Raw genomic sequence first — 5,899 nt, forward strand, 5'->3', positions numbered from 1 at the left:
GAAGCAGCAGTCAAGAAATCAAATGATGTATTGCATTAGGCAAATTTGATGAACAAGACCATTTTAAAGTGTTGAAGAGCAAAGATGTCAGCTTGGGACTAAAGTGGCCCTGACCCAAGCCATAGTATTGTGAATAACCTCATATGCATGTGAAAGCTGGAGAGTGAATAAGGAAGACCATAGAAGAATTGATGACTTTGAGTTATGGTGTTGGAGGAGAATATTGAAAGTGCCATGGTCTGCCAAAAGAACCATTTGGGAAGAAGTGCAGCCAGAGTGCTTCTTAGAGGCCAAGGTGACCAAACTTCGTCTCTCATACTTTGGGCTTATTGTCAGGAGGGACCGGTCACCAGGGAAGTATATCATGTTTGTTAAGGTGGAGAGTCAAGAGAAAAAGAGGAAGACCCCCAATGAGATGGATTGACCAAGTGGCAGCCTCAGTGGACTAAAGGGTGGCAACAGTATTGAGATTGGCCCAGGATAGGCAGTGTTTCCTTCTGCTGTGCATAAGGTCACTATGGGTTGGTATGGCCTCCATGGCACCTAACAACAACTGATTTTCAAGAGGAATGTTGGTCTATAATTTTCTTTTTCAGTGATGTGTTTGTTTGGCTTTAGTATAAAGTATTGTTGCCAACTCATAACAACTCTATGCACAACAGAATGAACACTGCCAGGTTCTGGGCCAACCTCACAATTGTTGCCATGCTTGAGTCCATTGATGCTGCCACTTTGCCAATCCATATTGCTGGGGGTCTTCCTCTTTTTCTCTGATGATATCTTTCTCCAGTGACTGGTCCCTCCTGACAATAAGTCTGAAGTATGAGCGATGAAGTTTGGCCATGTTGGCCTCCAAGGAGTACTTTGGCTGCACTTCTTCCAACACAGATCTGTTTGTTTTATATGGCAGCCCATGATACTTTCTATATTCTCATCCAACACAATAACTCAAATGCATCAGTTCTTCTACAATATTCCTTATTCACTGTCAAGCTTTTGCATGCATATAAGGTTATTGAAAATAACATGGCTTGGGTTTTAATAAAGGTAATACAGAAATAGCTGCCTGCATATGTTGACAGAGTACTTCCAGAGATTCAAGCCAGATTCAGAAGAGGACGTGGAACAAGGGATATCATTGTTGATGTCCGATGGATCTTGGCTGAGAGCAGCGAATTAGTGCAAGTGTTATGCTCTAATCATAAAAAATAATTTTGGGGACATTCTATTTTTTCTTCTGTTCTGTAATACTTTAGATAGGATTGGTTTCAGCCCTTCTCTGAATATTTGATAGAACGCTCCAGTGAAACCATCTAAACCTTGGCTTTTGATGTTGTTGTGAGTGTTTTAGTAACTCTATAAATGTCTTTTAATGTGGGTCTGTTCTAATTGTCTAACTTAGTCTCTTTTGTTTTAGGTAGGTAATGTGTTTCTAGAAATTTACTAATTTCTCGGTAGGTTTCAAATTTATTAGATAGGTCTTCAGGTTGTTATTGCTAACTACTGTACAGTAGGTTCCAACTCAGAGACAGCCTGTGTAGAGTTTCCAAGAAGGGATTAGTGGGTTTGAACCACAGGCCTTGTGATTGACTCCCCAGTTCTTCATAATATTATGATGTTATTATTTCTTTTATTTCAGTTGACTCTGTTGTGGTACAGCCCATTTCATTTCTTATTCATGTTATGAGCATCTTCTCATTCTTTTCATTTGTTATATGTGCCTGTGGTTTGTCAATGTTATTAATCCTTTCAAAGAAACTACTTCTTGTCTTGCTGATTCTTTCTATTGTTTTTCTGTTTCATTTATTTGTGCTCTTTGGTTATGTTGGGAAAGGTGTTGATTTTAGTTATTTATTCTTTTTGGATGATGTGCTGGTTTATTGCTATAAATTTTCCTCTGAGTTCTATGTTTACTGTGTTCCAAAATTTTTGGTGTACTGTGTTTTCATATTCATTTGAGCCAAGGAATTTTTGTTTTTGATGACTCCTATTACCCATTAGCTTTTTAAGCAGGGTGTTACTCAGTTCCGTTTTAATTTTTTTTCCCTTGATCCTCATATTGTTGATTGTTGATTTTATGGCATTGTGATATGAGAAGATGTTTTGTAGTATTTAATGTTTTTACATTACTGAGGTTTGCTTTGTAATCTAGCATGTGGTCTATTCTGGAGAATGTTTCAATTACACAGGAAAAAATTGTATATTTTGGTGTTTTGATTGTGCTGCTTAGTTCTTCGGTGTCTTTGTTCAGTTCCTTTCTAGTTGTTCTGTCCTTAATCAAAATGGTGTATTAAATCTCCTACTATGCACTATGTATTTCTGGTGTGATACTGTATGATAAGCACTGGACCACAAGGTCAGTTTGAACTGTAAGATCAGCAGTTCAAAACCAGCTGCTCTTTGAAAACCCTAGTCAGTGTCATTATTAGTTGGAACATATTTGATGGCACTTGACAACAACAACTATACATTGTAGGATAAGCATTAGTCTGATAACCCCAAAGTTGGTGGTTCAAACCACCAGCCACTCCTCAGACACCCTATATAGAGTTTCTATGAGTCAGAACCAAATCAATGGCACTTAACAACAACAACTATCATTGTTAGGTGTCCTCCTGTGGCATTGTAGGGTTAACACTGGACTGCTAACTGCCAGGTGAGTGGTTCAGATCCATCAGCTGCTTCTCAGAAATCGTATACAGTGTTGCTATGAGTCTAAACCAACTCAACAACACACAGCAACAACTATTATTGTAGAATTGCTTATTTCGCTCTTTAATTTGGCTAGAGTTTGAGTTAAATATTTTGAAGCTCTTTCTTTATTCAATTTAGGAAAACCTGAATGGTTTCATAAAATTGTTCTTTAAGTATTTATGTTCTACAAACAGTATAGCCACAATTTTTCATTGATCTTTGATCATTTTAATTTTAAACAGTTTATTTTACTTCCAGCAATAGTTATACATATTTTTTATTGATCTTTAATTTTACTTTTCAAAACAACTTTGGACTTACAGAGAATTTGTGAAAACTGTAGAAGGCTCAAATAAATCTCACAGTTTTTCTTATTATTCTCTTACATTGGAATAGTACATTTGTTATAATGAATGAACCAATATTGATACATCATTGTTAATTAAAATCAATATCTTCATCAGATATTTTAGTTTTTAGTTAATGTCCTTTTCCTATTATGAAAAATTTAAGCTTAATAATGTTAGGCAGAAATTTTAAAAAGTCCCATTTCGCAATACATCCAGGACATTGCAAAACTGTTCTGTCTTTGTTTGGTTCAGTTATAGTGACTTTTAAGTGATACATTCACCAAAGAATTCATCCAATTTGTATCATATGGTTAGGAATAGTTTGAGGTTCTTTCTCATGTTACATATTCCTGCATTTGTGCAGTTGTTTCTTTTGTGCTAGTGGCTGACTATAAAACTGAAAACTGAAAGTTCTCTCATTTAACATCCATGCAAAACATTTATTAAAGGGCAAGTAGCCGAAACAATGTGCCAATTTTTAGTTTACTTACATATCAACAGCAACTTGGGTAATTTTTAAGATAAAAGACCTTTTTTCTTTTTTCTCTCTCTCTCTCTTAATCACTGACATAGTCTAGAATATCAGATCAGGTAAAATAGGTAAACTATTTGGTTGCATTACAGATTTGAACTCCTATATAGGCAATTCTCTCCTTTTTCTTATGGACTTCATCCAGGGCAGTCCACTCTCAGTACCCTGAATCTTGTTAGTTAGTTCTCACTTATAAAACTCAGTTTTCTTCAATCATTTTCATAAGAAATCCATTTACATAGATCCATGAAGTCATTTTGTAAAGTTTTAAAAAGATTTACTGATGATATGGGATGATAAGGGCAGAGTCATATATTTTGGTCTCTTGATGTTACTTTCAATCTCCTTGTCACCTTATCTTCCTCTCAGATACAACAAACTAATCCCTACCACCCCTTGCCTCTCCCTCTACTCCAAACCCCTAACCAGCTCATTTTATCTTCTAAAGTCAAGCTTATCAGTGATTTTTTTTAAAAAAAAGAAGCATGGAGGAGCGCTGCGAGTCCGATTTGACCCCCGGCTGGGCCCGGGCGCTGTACGCGGCGGTGGAGGCTGTGACTTATGGCCTTCCGAGGACGCTTGGATGGGCACCCATCCAAAGTATTTAGAGATGATGGAATTAGATATAGGAGACGCCACCCAAATTTATATAACATTCTTGATTTACTTGGATCTCATGGAAAGTAAAAGTTGGCATGAAGTAAACTGGGTAGGATTACAAACTCATTTGCCTTGTTGGTACCGAGATAGTAGGAGAAGGATTACAGACTATAGTGCCCACTCCCATCAGTGCATCCCTCAGCCATAACAAGATAAGGGAGATCTTAAAGGCATCTCGAAAATTGCAAGGTGACCTAGATTTGCGGATGTCATTTACTTTGGCCATCGTGGAGTCTGATTCCACAATAGTCGATTATAAACTCACAGATGGATTTATGCTGCCGGACTCTCAGAATATTTCACTGAGAAGATAACAGCTATGCTTCCTGCTGGTTACTTTGTTCATACGAGATTGGATTTGAGAGCCATCCATTGCTTTATCTTTTATCTCACAGATAGGGTTAATTTAGCTGCCCATTCTATAAGTTTTCTTTCTGAAGAATAAACATTTCTAGGTCAAAGAATGTTTTTTATTAAAAAGTGTAGAATCGTTACTCTAGAACTTTCTTATCTGGAGACAGTGTAATTACCGATGTAAGCCAAAGAGCTGTTCGTTCAGAAAGACGAAACACGTGTTTCCTGTGTTACTCCACACCCATAGCTGCTTCTTTTCTTCAATTGCGCACCGTTCGCTCATTTTTGAGTCTGCCACCTCTTTCCTTTACGTAACTCTCCCACAGCCTGGCATTCTTGTTTACTTCTACCTGCTTGTTCATCTCAATTGGTTTTCATATTGCATTACTCTTATTTCTCTCTTTTGTTGACTTAAAGTATAAACTGACAATATGTGCATCTGGAGTGTAAACTAATATGTCTAAATGTGCAGGGACCAAAAAAGCACTGGATGTTCTTTCTCATTCTTATAACCACCACCCTTATTATATCAGACCAAGAATATTACAAGAGGTAGTGTGAGATAGTAGCAGCCTTAAAGTATCTTTATTAACCAGACTGTTCCCCTTTTATTCATCTCTTGCAATTAACTTGTCCAGAGTCTGAAAAATTGTATGTGCATGACTTGTAATACCCCAAATTATAAAGACTTAAAAATTTTAATAGTGAGATTAGCATTTTTTTTTTTTTTTTTTGTAAAAGGCCAGGTGGTAAATATTTTTGGCTTCATGGCCATACAGTATTGATCACAACTTCTCAACTCCATTGTTTGCAGTGTAAAGGCAGCCACTTATCATATGTAAGCAAATGGACATGTGTTTGTTCCAAGAAAACTTTATACATGACAGCCATAATTTTCCAACCTCTGGTCTAAGGGCCTTTTCAAAAAATACTTTTATTACGGGCCCAGGTGGTAAATATTTCAGGCTTTGCAAACCTTATACTGGCACTCTTGCATTCTTGTTTGTTTACGGTCTTTAAAAAGGCAAAAAACTAATTCTTTCTGGGAACTGTAAAAAATCAGGTCTTGGTCCAAATTTGATCCGTATGCAGCCCCTGGTCTACTAAGATAGCATATACATGTATATGTTGTTGTTAAGTGCTGTCGAGTTGGTTTCAACTCATAGTGACCCGTGTAGGGTTTCTGAGGAGCAGCTGATGGGTTTGAACTGCCAATTTTGTGGTTTGCAGTCTGGTGCTGATCCTACAACTCCACACCAGGATGATGGCGATGTGCTGTGGAATCGGTTTGACCCAAACCAACCCTGTA

General features: G+C 37.1%; 1 pseudogene; it reads left to right on the top strand.

The window, feature by feature from the left end:
• Positions 1-4,061: 4,061 nt before the first annotated feature.
• On the top strand, positions 4,062-4,550 carry LOC102813395 (annotated as a pseudogene).
• The last annotated feature ends 1,349 nt before the right edge of the window (positions 4,551-5,899 follow it).

The sequence above is a fragment of the Chrysochloris asiatica genome, unplaced genomic scaffold (genome assembly GCF_000296735.1).
Source record: "Chrysochloris asiatica unplaced genomic scaffold, ChrAsi1.0 scaffold00325, whole genome shotgun sequence".
Taxonomy (NCBI): Eukaryota; Metazoa; Chordata; class Mammalia; order Afrosoricida; family Chrysochloridae; genus Chrysochloris; species Chrysochloris asiatica.